Genomic DNA, 19,746 nt, shown 5'->3' with positions numbered 1-19,746 from the left:
GTAAGGAAAATTATTATCCTTAAGCCAGGGACATATGCAAGGGTCCTCAAACAAAGTCCAATCTGAAAAAGGTCCACTTTTGCGCTACTGGCGCGCACACAGTCTTACACATTGCTGGACCTCTGTTGACCGCACATGACCTTTGACTGCTGAAAAAACTAATAGAAATAATTCACTCACTATGGGTCATGGTGGCTTAGTGCCTTGTGCATTCGACTTGTGACACACAGGTTGTGAGTCTGAGTCCCACAGGTGGCATAGTCAATACGCTGAATCCTTGTGCAAGACACTTTACTCCATTTGCTTCAGTCCACCCATCTCTAAAATATGCGCTAGCTTCGGCTAGGGGCGAGTAAGCAATGGATTGACGGATTGGGGGAGTGTTTCACTCTAATTTCACTTGCATCATGGAAACCAGGTTTAAGCACCAACCTTATGAGCCATCTGGCACAGAAGAAAACCTACCTACCTTCTCACTATGGGTAACCTACCCACCAAGTACTGTATAAGCTCAATTGAATTTTACCGCATTAAGATATTGTTTACAAGGTTTCTATGTTTGACTTCTGTTAACCTCCATATAAAACAATATGGGTCATATAAACACTCGAAAGAATACACATACTAATATATGAGCTCAATTGAAGTGTGTCTTGTCAAGATAAGGTGTTTACAAGGTTGTCAGTGTTTGACATCTGTTGACCTTTGAGAAAAACAATAGGGATCATGTACTCACTATGAATAATCTACATAACAAGCATGAATTTAATTGAAGTTTGTCTCAAATTACGATGATTATAGGTTAACAGTTTTTTACCTCAGATGAACTTTGGCCTCAACCAAAAGCAATAGGGACCATGTACTCACAAAAAGGTATTCTACCTACCTAGTATGAGCTCAACTGAAGATTGCTTTAAGTAGAGTTATTATGTTTACAAGTAGCATCACATGCATGTCAGGCGCGGTGGAACGGGAAAATTATTGGGGGGGCTAATGTGTAGAGACTATCTAAGCTGAGCGCCACCATCCGTTGGCACGGAGCGTACAAGAAAATTTGGGTTTTTCAAACCCCCAGATGGCCGGAAACGGCACTACCCGAGTGTTTTATGCTGCGAATACCTAGCCCTAAAATATGGGTCTGAAGCCGGCAATTTCTCAGACTGCACGTAAAAATCTGTAAAAACATTGTAATTTGTATATTCGATGGTGTTTTAAGAGAGTAGCTATTACTCATTGGCCTAAGACAAAGTTGTGTTGAGCTTACCAGTACTCACACTCACTGCTTCCACTTTTCACTTGGCGTGAAGACGCGGTTGGGGTGACAATGTGGTCTATAGCCAGGGGACAGGCCGAGGGTCCCCCCAGCATTTACTAAAATTATTACACCTATATAGTATATGTGTGCATCGGACAGATCGGACAAGTATGCATTGTAAAATGGGCAGATGCACGTTTCGGAGCCTTGGTAAATATTGGGGGGCTTATCATGCATTTGCCCCCTCAACTTTTTCATTGGGGATCTGAGCCCCCCAACCCCCCCCCCCCCCCCCCCCCGTTCCGCAGCCACTGATGCATGTCACTAACATATACACATATTCATCCATACACACAAGCATGACTGCATAGACCTGTTTCTTTTCCTTCTGCGCAAGTCATAGTTGTAGTCACACTAGCAAATACTCAGTTAAGTACCGTACTGTATCTTAAATTGATGCTGAAGAATTGGTCATATGATGCTAAGATCAACTAGAGATAGCTATATTGTGCTAACCACCATAGCTAGAGAAGAGCAGATTGGGATTTTTCAATACCTGTTTGCCAAAAAAGATTACACTTAAGTAAAACTACTACCAGTGGCAATTCAATTACCTCTTGGGTTCATGCCTAATTCTGCAACAGATATCATTCATAGCATTTATAATTTTTTTTGTTCCAGTTGATCCATATGAGGAGGACTGTGAAAGTGATATGGAATCTGATACAGAGTCTTGGGAAAACCAATTGAAGAGATTACACAAATCATTCACTACAGGTAGGATATTTTAACAATTTATTGATTCCTTGCTGAAGGCCGAATTAATCTATGCGATGGTGATTGCGTGTGTGTGTGTATGTGTTTGTGTATTCATGTATAAGTATGTGTGGGTGCTGGGTGCAGGGGGTAGGAAGCTTCCAAAAAGTGGGGGGGCACAACATCAGAGGGGCACTTTCTCATTCCACAATCACCACTCGTTATGCTATAAACAGATACACCCCGGCCAAATCACTTAAATATACTGTATATGATGTGTTAGTATGTTATCAATACAATTTTGGTGCATTTTTTTTTTTAAATTAGCAAAGGCTTAAGGTATCCAAAAGACAGTTCTTCATCAAAGGGGCACATTTTATTTGCCAGTAGGGCACATTTGCTATTTTGAAAAATAGTTGGGAGGCACATGCCCCCAAGCTCCTTTCCCCCTGTATGCGTGCATGTATATGGTCATTTTCACAATCAGTGGTGTAACTTTTGTACACTCAGGGCCAAAATTTCAAACACCATATTGAAATTTTTACTAACATCACATGTTAAAGGGTTCAAATTTTTGTATCTTCAACATTTTGGAGCTTAAACATATACATTTATGGGAGTAATTTTTCGGTGACTGTACTGTATGACTCTAGGAAACTTTAAGCAAAAAGATATATTTTTAAGCAACCATATTTTACAGTGTTAAAACAGTACTCTGATCAAGTAAACTTTAAAATGCTTACTGAAAATCATTATATGTTACTAAAAAATGAAAAGAATTTGGCAGAAAGTTTTTAATACTATTGCAGATATTTCCATGTTAACTGAAAATTTATTGGAAATCAAGGATTGTTTTTCTTAATTTTAACTTTAAACTATTTAAAGAACAGATAAGGCCAAGTCAAACACCCTAAAATAATGTCTCCTCACAGAGGGCTAATATCCAATCCAAGTTGCCCAGAGCTCATTCTTTGCATCATAATTATACATGTCTTACTAGTTTAGTATTGAAAACAAAAAATAAATGTTTTAATTGTGACCAAATTTGACCTTGAAATGCCCAAAATAGCCCAAAATGTTGGTAAAATGTGATGTTTGAGGGCACTGTTCACAGGCATCGTTGGGCATGTGACCCTGAAAATGCAGTTTATTGGTAGTCCTTATGCTAGTGTACCACCCTCTTAATTTTTAAGCACCTGTATGCTAATGCTTAGAAGTTGTTGTCATTTGAATTACTCGAATCGGCTTGTGCAGGCATTTTCATACATATGAACTACGTGATTTTCGCAATTTTCGAGTCGTGAATTTGAGTAGATAACACAAAAAAAAAAACTTTTTGACTTGAGTTTTTAAAAAAAGAGTCAATACACTCCTGAAAAATGGTGTTTAAAGAAATATTCAAATTAACCCACAGCCCCAAATTGGACCCCCAATTAGGGCCAGAAGTGAGATTTCTTAAGTTTGAGGGCGCTGTTCGTAAAAGGTACGACCGGCTCGACATATATTGGGCACTTTTCCCGTACAACTACCACTGGACAAGGATTCTATGCAAATTAAAACTCAAACATGCCATTGCTTGTGAATATAGAGCACACTCAAAGTAGGGCCAGAAAAGGCCCCTATCTCATTTTTTGCCATTTTAATTACTTGTTACGAAAAATTGAGACCGTAAAATTTCCTCAAAATTAGCTAAATTTGAAAGCTGGTCACATGTCTTTCATAATATCTGCAATATCAGACATAAAATACTTTACATTTATGCAAAAGATGCTTCCAAACTTGACATAAACTTAGGGCTCTCAAAATGCAATCTGGATTTGGTTGCTAGGTGTGGCCATATCCTAGCAACCAAAAATTTTTCAAAAGTTTTTTTTGCCCAGTTTCATCCTTTGAGACATTTGGCAAGACACCATATCAATTTCAGGCGATTCTGAGAGGGTCGACGTGGAATCGACCCAAAAATCTGTTGATTGACGCAATTAATAAGAGACCTTTTAAAAGATATTATCATACTGGTTGCTACACCTCTACAGAATTACTGTAATATGAGTTTTAGCCAAGGAAGATGTTTATTGGATTTAGTAGAGATAAAATTTCCAACTAACCTGTTTCGGAGGGGACAAGGTGTTTCGGCGGTGATGAATGTTAACAGAAGTTAATAATCTCCTAGAAATTAAAACGACTGGTCATGTTGTCACAAATTTTACTCAAATATTACGTTAGCGGGTGAGGTATATTTTAATAAGTTCAAAATGGCTATACTATTGTTTAAATAAATCTTGGGCTGAAGAATGCTTTGTTTCGGAGGTAACGGAAAAGTTAACAGAAAAGTTAACATTAAATTTGAAATTTACACAATTCTTTTAAAAATTCCAAATGGAAAATATTTTAGGGCCCAGATATTAGACACATTAGTTATTGTAATAATGCAACCTTACTTAACAAAATTTACACTGCTTAATTAGAACTTAGTTGCAGTCAAATTTAGGTACCAATTGTTAACTGAAAATGTCACCTCTGAAACGACAAAATCTAGCCACCGGTCCTTGAAGAAGGAAAGGAAGGAAACCTGGGGAACACAATTGCATTTTAGTTTGGACACTTGTTGATAATATCAACCAAATAAGAACTGGAAAATACCTTCCACCAAAAAGTACAGGCTCTGACAAAAACAGTGTAGTTGAAAGTGTACGGCTGAAGTAGCATATTTTAAGCATATTTATGGCCACCAAATCCACCTGAAGAAACGGAGAAAGTTTTTAAGCTACCCAAGGTAGACTTCACTTAGGATGGTTAAATGACAAAAAATCTAAGAATTCTGGTATTTGGTCACTGAGTTACAAAGCAATAAGTGCCAATATTGAAAGTTACACCACTGATTGTGAAAATGACCATATATGTATGTGAAAATGTGCTAGAAAAGTGGTAATCCATGACCAATCATTTGCACTTAAGTTCTTGCTTTGGCCACCATATGGCATGAGACACTTAAATGTCCTATTTAACTGACAAGAAATGTCTTCAATGAACTTGGGAGGAAAAAACATATGACCTTTAACCAGGCTTCCTCTATATATAAGACATGATAAATTACTATATTCTGTATATATATTAACTGTTAAGAGTTGATCTGAATGTCAGAGAAAATTTGTGTCTGCTTGGAGATGTGCTAGTTCTCCTGCTTCCTCCTATCCTCTGTTGCTAAAACTAGAGACGTAATTAAAGCTAGTTGAAATTTAATTCATGTACAAACATCCTGAATTATGAATCTCCATTGTTGTCTTAGTCAAGACTCCTTCCTTTGGGAGATTCAAGAGAAACAGATCCTAAGGCAAGGAAGTATTCTAGCAGATTATCCTACTTGATTTCTACTAACACTACACTTATGACATGACATTTCCAAACATACTTTGGCTGTTGTGTTAACTTTCACGTAATGCTTGTTGCAAGGTGTCTCGTGTTTGACAAACAAGGCCAGTAGGTGTGTTAAAGTTTATTTAGCTGTAGAGAGCTAGTATACTAGTGATAAAGGTGACTGTTTCCTTGTTGATTTCACTTCTTGTTTTACTTTGTCTGAGTTACAGTATTTAGGTTCCCAGTGCTTCAGTCGCATGTTCCATTCTCTTAGGCAATGTTAGGTGGGAATACTATTTTACAGATTGCAAGGAAGTTTAAACCTCAGAATTTATTGATACTTTTTTTGAAGGAAGCTGGGTTTATCTGCAACCTGAATTTATTTTACCTTGGCAATTCTTTACTGATATGTTTTTAGATTCGCTTTGTTTTAATATACCGGTAAAAATATCAGTCTCATAAACATGCGTGGGTGTGAAGTATTAAAGAGGTATGAAGGGAGTTTATATAAGTTATAAGTGTGTATGTGAATATTAAAGCATTAAATACTGATATTAATAGTCGTCAGTGTTTCCCCTACACATACCAAAACATCAATGAAACCATAAGTATATATTGTTCCAACCCATGAAGCATATAAACTCACTGAGACATTTATTTATCTAATTGAACACCCACCCACCCTCTGAGTATTATGTAGAGAGGCTCAGAGCCTTCCGGAAAGTACTTTGAACAATTTTGAAAATTTTTAGCGTGTTAAGCATTTGGCCACTATTGAAGAACTGTGGACAATGGTTAATTTATAGTACATTTAAATAATACCAAGAATGGGAGATATGAGTTAATCCTATTGTGTTGGCTTATTTCAATCTCTTATTCTGCTTAGGTTCTGTGAAGTTAGCAAGTATTCGATCTGGGGTGGGTGAAGGGTAGACCATTCTTATGCACTGAAGTCATGTGACAAGTGCACTCAATCAGGTGACAAATGCACTCAGTCAGTTGATATGTGCACTCAATCAGGTGACTAGTGCACTCAGTCAGGTGATATGTGCACTCAATCAGGTGACTAGTGCACTGTCAGGTGACAGTGCGCACATGTCATTTGATAAGTGGAATCTTCCAGCTGAACTAACATTAGATCAGAGAAGCGTGCTCCTACAGTGGTCTGACTTCATTGTGTCTAGTCAGGCTCCTATTACAGTTAGGTTCAGTTATATTTTTTGTTGTCCAAAGTTGTTGTTTTAACAGAATGTTGTTGATGTTGAGTAACTTACAGCAGAGATGTTTGTGTCTACAGCCTAGCTCCAACAAGGACGTGCCCCTGGAGGATGAAGCCTGGTACCACGGCGCCCTGCCGAGACAGGAGACGGAGGAGCTGCTGAAACAGGAGGGAGACTTTATTGTCAGATTCAAGAGTGACGCCTCCGGCCAGTACGTGCTCTCCTGCAGGTCCGCTGATAAACAGAGGCACTTCCCGATCGTAAAACAAGACGATAGTACGGTCAGTCAATTGCAAGTTTTTAAACCTGCAGAGCGTTAACCCATCTATGACAGCATATCAATCTTGGGACTTATTGCTGATAGCTATTATTACAATAGTGTTTTTTTTTCTTTTAAATAGTAGCAAGCATGTAAGAACACCATGTAAAATACACATTTTGGTGTTACAATCAACCCTTTTTAATTATGGTCGCCATGGTCGCATTGGCGACCACAATTCTCGGCTGGCGATGAGAATTTCTGGAAAAATTAATGCTAGTCGCCAGCCCTATGATACTTAGGCGATCAGTTTTTGCAACTGAAAATTTCACCACTGCTTTACAAAAAACTGAAATGTACTTACTGACTAAACGCACGTTGCTTTAAAATTAATATTGAAAGGATTTCCCGTTCCAAATTCCGTGGAGGGAGAAAGAGAGATATATGGAGGGGACATTCAAAGAGAATATCTGAGTTTGTTATGAACTATTCCCTTGAAAATAAATAAATAACCATGGAAAATTTTAGTATTTTTGTGTGTCTGGCGATAAAAAATCCGAAGTTGAGGATTCCAAATACTGACAACTTTTTAAATTTAAATTGTCACAAAACTTATGAAATTTTTTAAATGACAAGTTAGAGTAGCTATATTATGTGATGAAATGAAAAGAATTTTCATTACAATCTTTAAAAAAAAAGAATAAAAGTTTAACTTACAAAACTTTCGATATTATGAAACAAACTAGGTTCGGTAAAGACCCATTTCTAGACTGTCTAACAATGAACAGCGTGCACTATACGTACATCAGTTTACAACTGCAGTGTTTACCCCTACTTAAATATCACTGTAGGCTACTGTACATATGCTGCGAACTTTCCCAGGTACCTTGCCAAACAACCCCCTGTCTAACACCTGTTTGTTAACATTTTTGGCACGTTTCCAAACAACTTTTCATGGAGTAAACTATTTAGGCTCCACTCTAGAATAAATTAGGTCAGTCAATAAAGGATCGGTAAAGTTATGCGAAATTTTATCTTAGATGTTCAAGAAAAGTAGGTAAATATCCCTGTAACATTAAGGTAAGTAAAACACACCTCAAGCCAACCGACTCCTCCGCATGAACAAAACATTCTATTCCCCATGATACACGAGGCACAGTCTATACCATACAGACATAGCACGATATCAAGACCCCAATAGCTACAGTATGGCCCATCTTTATGGAAATAAACTTTTAATCCTATGTTTTAGGCCACTTGGCATGATTAACTAAATGCTAAATATTGTTTCCATGTTCTTGTAGAAAACGTCAACTTCGCAAAATACAATTAGTTGTGTTTTTGTTGTTACGTGAGATCCGTAACCGACAAAGTGGTTAGGCTATTTACTATGCACAATCAATTTTTCCCTTTTTTTTTGGTGGAAATTCTAGAAAATACTTCCTTTTCCCCCGCTTGACACCAAATGTTGTCTTATGGTTAATTCATAATTGGTTGAACTAGAGCCTTGTTTACATGGCATTAGTTGCATTTAGCACGATATGCCAGTTTCGCGTGAATTTTTCGAAAGTATTTTGCTCGATCTTTCGTAAAATTTGAAGGTGTACCAACTTACTGTTCGTACACAATTGGTAATTTCTCTACTGATTTTCAGAGTTTTTTCCTCTATGCAGTCAATGTTGTAAAGGACGGGTTTTTTTACGTAGTTCAAAAGTCAGTAAATGAAGTTGATAAACTTTATTTCTTTTCAACTTTCTTAACCATGGAATGCTAGAATAACATTTACACATAAAACGGAAAAAGGATAATCGCATTTTGTTTCCACACTTTATTTCAAATTTCTTTCACAAGAAATTATCGTCATATGTTCAATCCTTAAAAAGTATCGTCTTGAAAAATATTTGGTGATAATAATAATTTTCGATATATCGCCCAACCCTATTAAAGGTACTATAATTGATAAAAGATGATTTTCTTCAGGTGGTAAGGAAAAGGGGTGTTTCGGTGAAATGAATCTGTTTGTATAGTAGTGTAGTCAGTACTGAGAGTAGTGCTGCTCGATGTTGAGCCTAGGCCTAGTGTTTTTTGTACAAATATTTAGCATATATCAAAGTGGCGATCACATTTTCATTCTGGGCGACCAGAATTTGAGAAAAATAAAGATCTAGTTGCCACAGGATTTTCCTCCTGGCGACCTCATTCACTGGGGAATTAAAATGGGTTGGTTACAAAACCATAATATGTATGCAGTGGTGGGGCTAGGGGTCCTCAAAGGTCCCCCCTCCACACATCTGGGTTCTCCCTTCACCATCCTCCCTCACATTACGTGATGACAATGTATCAAATTGAAATGGCATACTGTGTGTGTTTGATACATGATATCATTAAGCCTGACTTTTCTCCTCCACACATTTTTCTGAATGTCTGAATGTTCTGGTTTTTTACAGAATCGATTGGAAGGAGGGAGTTTTGGGTCAATCCAGGAACTGGTGAACCATCACATGTCAACTCAAACCCCGGTGACGAAAGCGTCCAACGCGATGATCAGAAATCCAATAAGTAAGGTCAAGGACGAGCACGACCTTCGACACGAGGACATCCTGCTGGACACCAAATTAGGACAGGTGAGTTTCATGAAAGACACAACGATTCAATCTTTTAAAGAGTGTGAAGACTCGCGCAAAAAAAGAAACGTCTAATGCCGGTAATCTGACCTGGTTTCGAATGAGGTGTAACAGAAGTGTTACACACCACCATCGATCCCAGCAAATACACAAACAGCTTGCTACCTTCAGTAATTAGACAATAGTGTAGAGTCAGTACATAGTATAGTATAGTTAATTGGTAGATGAGGTATTTCACTGACATTTACCCACTTTGTACCAGTGACCCTGAAACCTTGTATTTTTTTTGGGCCAATTGACTTGTATTTGAATCTAACAGGGATCACTCTGTGTGCACTACATGTGTCATGTTGTTTACTCCAGTCTATTCCTATCAACACAGTATGTGTGCATAGTAATGTTGAGTTAGTTGGGAAGATTCGTACTGTTGGCACAGCTCACATAAGATGTTACCCTGCAGCTGTAGGCAATGAGAAATGACTGTTTTATGGTTGATTAAGCCACTGGTTGCCTCTCATGTGACATATATTGTGAGCTCTCATGTGATATATCACATGACATCCCATGTGACATCTCTTTGTCTATACTACTGCTGCATTCTTTATTTAAGGTGAAAAAAAGAAGAAAAAAAGTGAATTTTTATATGAATATCTTGTTAGAACTGTATTAATTACATCCCATATGGTTGTTACTCTTCTCTATTGCACCCTTAGTGAAATGAAATATTAAAAAAATGAAATGGGGGGGGGATGGGGGTGAGGGGGAGGGGTTTGTTGACTGCATTGTTCTTTTAGTTTCATGAGCATCCTTTTTCGTGTGTACATGCAGGGACATTTTGGTGACGTCCATAAAGCAACATTTAAGAATAAACCTGTCGCCGTCAAGATGTGCAAGGCTACGGTGGACACAGCAATGAGAAGGAAGTTCCTCTCAGAGGCCTACATCCTCAAGAATTACAACCATCCTAACATCGTCAAACTTATCGGCGTGGCAACAGACAGACTATCTACATCTACATCTACCAATCTACATCGTCATGGAGCTTGTACAAGGTAAAAAACCAGAAAAAAATGGATTTGACATCAGTCCTTTTTTTCCGTGACAGCTATCAAATTAGTTAGATTAGGGGGCAAATTTGGCCTTTGATTTATTAGGGAATATGGTACACCGTAAACATCTCATTGTATATGGATACCCTGCCACTCTGGTTAGTTGTATGGAGAAGTATTTTCTGGTCGCAAACAACGTGAAATTTTATTGAAGAGAAAAATATTTTTACACTGCTTGTTGAATAGCCCAACTCAAGATCTTTTCCCCTAAGTGGAGATGTATTGGTTGATTGAATGTAACCTATTTTGACCAACTTATAAATATTATAAATATACTTACATTATCCATATATATCCATATATTATAAATATCCTAATAAATATCTTTCTAAATAAACTGTGTGACATTTTCCAGTAATTGAAGTTTTGTATGGTGGATTTCTGGCCACACATTCAGAGAATAGTGAAGTTAAATATAAGCTCTTTCATTAGTTTTTGGCTTACTTTTACACTTCTGTGCAACATGTACAATGAATAGAGAAACTCTATTTGCGTACGGTTAGGCTTGTATCATAATTGACACACACAAAACAGACTTAACAATAATAGATTTATGAGATGAAATCAATGAATTTTTGAAAAGATTGACTTTACTGACTGATGTTTGCTTCTCTGTCACTTTTGCAGGAGGAGATCTTTTGTAGTTGCTTCGAGATGACAGTAAGACCTTGAGTGTCCCAGAGAGGATCAAGATGAGTGAAGATGCAGCATCAGGGATGGCTTACTTGGAGGGAAAAAGTTGTATTCACAGGTAAACTAAAAGTTTGTCCGTGGATTTATAAACGTGTGTGTGTGTATGTGTGTGTGCACTTGTTTGTATTCTGACCAAGGACTTGAACAAAAGAATTCCAGGTCCTCGGTTGTGATTTTAAAGAATCACCACGTCCTCGGAAGAATTCTATTGTATGGGGTATTTTTAAGGTTAGGGTACGTGGATTTGAACAATTGAAAATACAATGGGGTCCCCGGTCTAAATGTAATACAAACATGTGTGTGTGTTTGTAAATGTTTGTTTAGGAATAAACAAGAAGAACTCAGATAAGTCATCAGACTTATATCTGTTTAAAGCTTTGTGTGATATCTGCTTTTAAAGGAAAAGTGTCAAAAATTCTTGTTACTTAACCAAATAAGGAGAATGGGACATTCCCACTCCTTTTAGAAATTTTGCTCATGATGATGGTAAATATAGAATGCTGCTAGTAAATTGAAGTGGTAAGTAACTTTCTGTTAACAGATAGAACCACCATCATGCACCCCCTCCCCCTCCACACCTCACACCATCGATCTCCTATCCATCTCCACAAATGTTAGAAAAAAACACTCTGTGGAACTGAAATGATGTTAACATTATAGAAAATGTCTCAACGTTAACTAAGGAATGAAACCTTTAGGTAGGGAGAATTTTTTTGGGAGGGGCCCAATAACGTGAGATGCCAAATGCTCTGTATATTACAGCAGATCGATTAGATTGATATATGGTCACTGCTCTTTATTCATCGTCATGTTCCCACAGTATACCTCTGTTAAACTCTGTTATCTAATATGTAGTTTGGGCCATGTTTTTACTCACTGACAGAGACCTGGCAGCGAGGAATTGTCTGGTGGGCACGAAGAATATTCTGAAGATCAGCGATTTTGGAATGTCGAGAGAAGAAGAGGAATATCAGATCCACAGCAACAACATGAGACAGATACCAATCAAATGGACGGCCCCTGAGGCCATGAACTATGGTAAAGGTTGTGTATGCATATGTCCAGGCGCGTAGCCAAGGGGGGGCCAAGGGGGCGACCGCCCCCCTGCCCCCTTGAGCATATTTTTTTGTGTATATTTTTATGATATCCCTAGTAATTTCAAAATAGAAAATGCTTAGATGCAACTTACAAGGCCTGGGAAGTGCCATTTCCAGCGATCTGGGAGGCATTTTCGGCCAAAATGTTCTTGTACACTTCGCGCCAACTCTTGATGGCGCTACGCTAAGATAGTTTGCAGAGCCATGTATTTGGCTCTGATAGGTTTACCTACAGGTTTGCCCCTCCCTTGGCAAATTCCTGGCTACGCGCCTGAGTATGGCAAAGAAGTGGTAAAAGCAGCTACGGTGGGTCTGTTTCAAAACCTGCGTGTTCAAAACCTTAGAGAGTGTTGTGGACAATTGGCTAAGGGGTCGGACTTGTGATCCAAGGATTGCTGGTTCGACTCCTGCCTAGTCCATTACCTTGTGTCCTTGGGCAAGATGCTTTATCTCAATTGCCTCTCTCCACCCAGGGGTTAAATGGGTACCTGTGAGGTAACTTGTCATTGGGCGCAGTATATAACTGCAGCTGCCTGGAGGGATCGTCTCTGGGACAGGTTATTGTTGACCAGGGGTAACATATCTTCTGTGAAGCGCTTTGAGACCTATTGCTGGTATAAGCGCAATATAAAAGTGAAATATTCTGTGGCTCTGTTTTCAAACCTGTGTGTTCAAAACCTTAGAGAGTGTTGTGGACGATTGGCTAAGGCGTCGGACTTGTGATCCAAGGATTGCTGGTTCGACTCCTACCTAGTCCATTACCTTGTGTCCTTGGGCAAGATACTTTATCTCAATTGCCTCTCTCCACCCAGGGGTTAAATGGGTACCTGTGAGGTAACTTGTCATTGGGCGCAGTATATAACTGCAGCCGTCTAGAGGGATTGTCTCTGGGACAGGTTATCGTTGACCAGGGGTAACATAGCTTCTGTAAAGCGCTTTGAGACCTATTGCTGGTAAAAGCGCTATAAAAGTGAAATATTCTGTGGGTCTGTTTTAAAACCTGCGTGTTGAAAACCTTAGAGAGTGTTGTGGACGATTGGCTAAGGCGTCGGACTTGTGATCCAAGGATTGCTGGTTCGACTCCTGCCTAGTCCATTACCTTGTGTCCTTGGGCAAGATTCTTTATCTCAATTGCCTCTCTCCACCCAGGAGTTAAATGGGTACCTGTGAGGTAACTTGTCATTGGGCGCAGTATATAACTGCAGCCGCCTAGAGGGATTGTCTCTGGGACAGGTTATCGTTGACCAGGGGTAACATATCTTCTGTAAAGCGCTTTGAGACCAATTGCTGGTAAAAGCGCTTTAAAAGTGAAATATTCTGTGGGTCTGTTTTAAAACCTGCGTGTTGAAAACCTTAGAGAGTGTTGTGGACGATTGGCTAAGGCGTGGGACTTGTGATCCAAGGATTGCTGGTTCGACATCTGCCTAGTCCATTACCTTGTGTCCTTGGGCAAGATGCTTTATCTCCATTGCCTCTCTCCACCCAGGGGTTAAATGGGTACCTGTGAGGTAACTTGTCATTGGGCGCAGTATATAACTGCAGCCGCCTGGAGGGATTGTCTCTGGGACAGGTTATCGTTGACCAGGGGTAACATATCTTCTGTAAAGCGCTTTGAGACCTATTGCTGGTATAAGCGCTATATAAAAGTGAAATATTCTGTGGGTCTGTTTTCAAACCTGCGTGTTCAAAACCTTAGAGAGTGTTGTGGACAATTGGCTAAGGCGTCGGACTTGTGACCCAAGGATTGCTGGTTTGACTCCTGCCTAGTCCATTACGTTGTGTCCTTGGGCAAGATACTTTATCTCAATTGCCTCTCTCCACCCAGGAGTTGAATGGGTACCTGTGAGGTAACTTGTCATTGGGCGCAGTATATAACTGCAGCCGTCTAGAGGGATTGTCTCTGGGACAGGTTATCGTTGACCAGGGGTAACATATCTTCTGCAAAGCGCTTTGAGACCTATTGCTGGTAAAAGCGCTATAAAAGTGAAATATTCTGTGGGTCTGTTTTAAAACCTGCGTGTTCAAAACCTTAGAGAGTGTTATGGACGATTGGCTAAGGCGTCGGACTTGTGATCCAAGGATTGCTGGTTCGACTCCTGCCTAGTCCATTACCTTGTGTCCTTGGGCAAGATGCTTTATCTCAATTGCCTCTCTCCACCCAGGGGTTAAATGGGTACCTGTGAGGTAACTTGTCATTGGGCGCAGTATATAACTGCAGCCGCCTAGAGGGATTGTCTCTGGGACAGGTTATCGTTGACCAGGGGTAACATATCTTCTGTGAAGCGCTTTGAGACCTATTGCTGGTATAAGCGCTATATATAAGTGAAATATTATTATTACTTTTTTTTTATTTTATTTTTTTATTTATTTTTTTATTTTTTGGTCATAATAATTAATATTAGGGGCAATATAACGTCATCATCAAATGATGGCATGTTTTTTTTTAAGCAAGAGGAATTGGTGCTTTGTTGCTGAAAATTGAAAAAATTATGACAGGTTATGCAAACCTTAAATTTAGCAAAAATTAAACAGTTTAGGAACTAGGAATTCCCACCAAACTAGGGTCTGGTTTATTCTTGAGTTAAAAGTGGGGTTCTATGAAATATTAAGCCTCAAATTATGATATAGCTTTAAATGACACTGAATTTATTTGAACCCTTTGCATTTTTATAATCAACAGGGCATCCTATGCATCACTTTGGGAACAATTTAAAAAAATTGTGATTCTAGAAAAAAAATCATAATGACTAAAGACTTACAATAATTATATGGAAGGTTTTTAATAAAGGACTCAAATATTAAGTCAGGGTGCTAAAATATTGATTTCAAAAGCTCAGATATACCTAACTTTAAATTGTTAAATTGGGACAAACAAAAAAGAAAGTTCTCAAATGCCAATCAGGATGCTCAATATGGATTCCCAGAGCTCAGAAATATGCTTTTCTCTAAAATTAAAATGTTAGTCTATGGAACTTAGAGCCTCTAAATATTAAAATGATTTTGAAATGTTTTGTAATAACTTCATTCAAATTAGGAATTGATTATATCATTGTTGCTTAATTCAGAAGGACACCCTCTATATGATGCATAATTGTGGAAAAACCTAAAAGGTCAATAGTTTTGGCAAAAATTAAAACAAAATTATAAGGTTTTAGCCTTACAAAATTGTTTAATTTGAACAAACAGATATAGAAAGTTCTCAAATGCCAGTCAGGATGCTCATTATGGATTCCTAGAGCTCAGAAATATGCTTTTCATCTGAAATGTGTTAGTCTTTGGAACTTAAAGAATGATTTTTAAAATGTTTTGTTATAACTTCTTTTAAATTAGGAATTGATTATATCATTGTTGCTTAATTTAGAAGGACACCCTCTATTTTATGTATAATTGTGGTAAAACTGAAAAAGGTCATGATTTTTGGCAAAAAATTAAACAAAATTATAAGGCTTTAGCCCTACAAAATTTTTAAAATTTGGACAAAAAAAAGGTTCTCAAATGCCAGTCAGAATGCTCATTATAGATTCCCATAGCTCAGAAATATCCTTCTCTCTGAAGTTAAAATGTGTTAGTCTATGTATTTTTATGCTTATTGAAATGATTTTCAAAATGTTTATTATAACTTCTTTCAAATTAGGAATTGGTGATATCATTGTTGCTTAATTCAGAAGGACACCTTCTATCTAATGTATAATTGTAGGTAAACTTAAAAAGGTCATGATTTTTGGCAAAAAAATTGTAAGGTTTTAGCACTACAAACTTGTTAAATTTGGACAAACAAAAATAGAAAGTTCTCAAATGCCAGTCAGGATGCTCACTATAGATTCCCAGAGCTCAGAAATATGCTTCTCTCTGAAGTTAAAATGTGTTAGTTTATGGATTTTTATGCTTATTAAAATGATTTTCAAAATGTTTTATCATAACTTCTTTCACATTGGGAATGTATGATATCACTGTTGCTTAATTCAAAAGGACACCCTCTATCTAATGCATATGTGTAGAAAGAACTTAAAAGTCATGATTTTGGCCAACAAAAAAAAAAACTCATAAGGTTTATAGCCATACAAATTCATTAAATTTGGACCAAAAAAAAAGTTCTCAAATGCCAGTCAGGATGCTCATTATAGATTCACAGAGCTCAGAAATATGCTTCTCTCTGAAGTTAAAATGTGTTAGTTTATGGATTATTATGCTTATTGAAATGATTTTTAAAATGTTTCATTATAACTTCTTTCACATTGGGAATGTATGATATTATTGTTGCTTAATTCAGAAGGACACCCTCTATCTAATGCATATGTGCGGAAAGAACTAAAAAGGTCATGATTTTGGCCACAAAAAAAACTTGTTAGGTGTTAGCCTTACAAAACTGTTAAATTTTGGACCAAAAAAGAAAGTTCTCAAATGCCAGTCAGGATGCTCATTATGGATTCCCAGAGCTCAGAAATATGCTTCTTTTTGAAGTTAAAATGTGTTTAGTCTATGGATTTTTATGCTTATTGAAATGATTTTCAAAATGTTTCATTATAACTTCTTTCACATTGGGAATTATAATATCATTGTTGCTTTATACAGAAGGACACCCTCCATCCTATGCATTATTGTGGAAAAAACTTAAAGGTCATGATTTTGGCCGCCAAAAAAAAACAAAACTTGTAAGGTTTACAAGGCCTTACAGAACTGTTAAAGTTTGGACAAAAAAAAAAGTTCTCAAATGCCAGTCAGGATGCTCATTATGGATTCTAAGAGCTCAAAAATATGCTATTCTCTGAAGTTAAAGTGGTAGTGTATGGATTTTTATGCTTATTAAAATGATTTTCAAAATGTTTCTAAAAATCCCTTTCACATTGGGAATGTTTTATATCATATTGCTTCCTTCAGAAGGACACCTTCCATCTAATGCATCACCGTGGAAAGAATTAAACTGTTCATGATATCTAAATTGGGGCCAAAAACTCAACGAGTTCTCCAATGCCACTCAGGATGCCCATGACGGAACCAGAGCTTGGAAACATACTTTTCTCTGAAGTTAAAAGTGGTAGTGTATGGATTTTTACGCTTATTAAATGATTTTCAAAATGTTTCATAATTACTGGGAATGTATTATATCATTGTTGCTTTATACAGAAGGACACCGCCATCCTATGCATTATTGTGGAAAAACTTAAAGGTCATGATTTTGGTGGCCAAAAAACTTGTAAGGCTTACAAGGCCTTACAAAACTGTTAAATTTTGGACAAAAAAAAAAGTTCTCAAATGCCAGTAAGGATGCTCATTATGGATTCCCAGAGCTCCAAAATATGTTATTCTCTGAAGTTAAAAGTGGTAGTGTATGGATTTTTTTGCTTATTAAAATGATTTTCAAAATGTTTCATAATTACTTCTTTCACATTGGGAATGTATTATATCATTGTTGCTTACTTTAGGAAGGACAGCCTTTGTCTCTTATGCATCATTGTGGAAAGAATGAAAATGGTCATGATATTTTGTTTTGGTGGAAAATTTAAAAATTCGTAAGGCGATATGAATAGTCTTACTAAATCAATTAACTTGAACAAACAAAATGTTCTCAAATGCCAGTCAGGATGCTCATTACTGATTCTCCGAGCTTGGAAACATACTTTTCTCTGAAGGTTAAAAGTGGTAATGTATGGATTTTTATGCTTATTAAAATGATTTTCAAAATGTTTTTCATAACTTCTATTACATTGGGAATGAATTATATCATTGTTGCTGAATTTAGGAGGACACCCTGAATTATATGCATATATTTGTGGAACAACTTAAAAGGTCATGATTTTGGTAAAAAGTACAAACAAAAATCATTAAGTTTTAGCATTACAAAACATTAAATTGGGACAAGTATAAAAAGGTTCTCATATGCCAGTCAGGATGCTCATTATGGATTCCCAGACACCAGAAATATGCTTTTCTCTGAAGTAAAAAGTGTTAGTCTATGGAACTTAAAGCCTCTAAATATTTATAATGATTTTTAACATATTTTCTTATAACTTCTTTCAAATTTGGAATTGATTGTATCCATTGTTGCCTAACACAGAAGGAAACCCTCCATTTTATGTGTAATTGTGGAAAAAAACTTAAATGGTCATGACTTTGCCCAAAAATGAAAAAAATCATAAGGTTTTAGCTTTACAAAATCATTAAATTTGGACTAAAACGAATGTTTTCAAATGCAGAAAGATGTATTGAGTTAAAATGAAAAGATAAAATGAGTGTGGCCAAAAACACAAATTGAATCACAAGGCTATTGCCTGTTACATAATAAATAATTGGGATCAAATCATTTTAGAAACAGGTCATTATTTTGGCAAATAATTAAAAATCATCATAAGGCAAACAAAATAAGGTATTTATAAGCATGTACAATATCATTATAGTTTGGACAAAATATGAAAGTTCTAAAATAGATTCCCAGAGCCCAGAAATGTTCTTTTCTCTGAAAGTTAACCTTCTAAACATTAAAGTGATTTTCCCCAAAAAATGTCTATAACCTCTTTCAAGGTAGGAACAGATCATATTCATCTAACTTAATTCAGAATGACAACTTTCAATCTCGGTTTAATATTAGAAAGAATTAAAAATAGGTCACGATTGTAGCCACAGTAAAAAAAATGGAGTTTAAGGTGGTAGTCTTTAGAAGTTTTACCCTCTAAAAATTAAAGTGATTTTACAAAAAATGGCTATAACTTTTATCAATGTGGGAACTGATTATATTACTTAATTCAGAAGTAATAATAACTCAGAAGTAATAAGTACTCAGACGTAATAAGTCAGAAATAATAATTCAGAAGTAATAATAACTTAAATCAGAATGACAACTTCCAATCTAGGTATAATATTAGAAAGAATTAAAAAAAGGTCAGAATTTTAGCCACAGCAAAAAATGGAGTTTTAACCCTCTTAACATGCCACTTTTAGCTTCAGAGAAAAACATAAAATTCTTGATGCTGAGAATCTAAATTGAATGATTTTGTGTTATATGAAATCATTTTGATAATTAGGGACTACCACTAAACAAATGCAAACCAGGGGAATCCATAAAGAGCATTCAGACCTGATAATTGAGAATAAAAGACATTCTATGCATAATTTTGGAAAAAATTAAAACAGTCATGATTTTTGCTAAAGAATTAAAAAAAAAAAGTCATAGGCTATATATGGCCCTACAAAACTTTCAATTTGGCAGAAGTTTTCAAATGCCATTGTTGATTTTTGCTGAAGGACACCCTCCACCCTATGCGTAATTTTGGAAAGGCCTTAAAAGGTCATGATTGTTTTCAAATATTATCAAAAATCATTCAATTTGGACAGAAGTAAAGATACTCATAATGGCATCTCAAAGCTCAGAAATGTGCATAAAA

At 36.7% G+C, this 19,746-nt stretch overlaps 1 pseudogene; it reads left to right on the top strand.

Moving 5' to 3' along the window:
* LOC139960515 (tyrosine-protein kinase Fer-like) overlaps positions 1-19,746 on the top strand; it is a 33,995-nt pseudogene that overhangs the window by 6,700 nt on the left and 7,549 nt on the right.

Source organism: Apostichopus japonicus, chromosome 19, assembly GCF_037975245.1.
Source record: "Apostichopus japonicus isolate 1M-3 chromosome 19, ASM3797524v1, whole genome shotgun sequence".
Classification (NCBI taxonomy): domain Eukaryota; kingdom Metazoa; phylum Echinodermata; class Holothuroidea; order Aspidochirotida; family Stichopodidae; genus Apostichopus; species Apostichopus japonicus.
The sequence above is the reverse complement of the archived record's forward strand: the minus strand, read 5'-3'. Positions and strand labels throughout refer to the sequence as shown.